Here is a 252-nt window from a genome sequence, read left to right on the forward strand (position 1 = left end):
CGCTCATCTTGGTGAAGCAGCAGCTTTAACATGTGCTAGAACTACTAAAGAGATCAGCAGTAGAGTCCAGTGGTACAAGCAGAGTGTCGGAGATGCTCTTAAATTAGTTGTTACATTTTATGGAACTACACAACCTGTTGGTTGAACTACACAACCCCCATTGATTTTTAAATTAATCCATATAATATGTAAATTATATAATATTTAAGTGCCAGTATGTACAGTGACAATTAATTAATAGAATTTTTATAA

The sequence above is a fragment of the Pundamilia nyererei genome, unplaced genomic scaffold (assembly GCF_000239375.1).
Source record: "Pundamilia nyererei isolate P.nyererei 1_Seehausen unplaced genomic scaffold, PunNye1.0 scaffold00237, whole genome shotgun sequence".
Lineage (NCBI taxonomy): Eukaryota > Metazoa > Chordata > Actinopteri > Cichliformes > Cichlidae > Pundamilia > Pundamilia nyererei.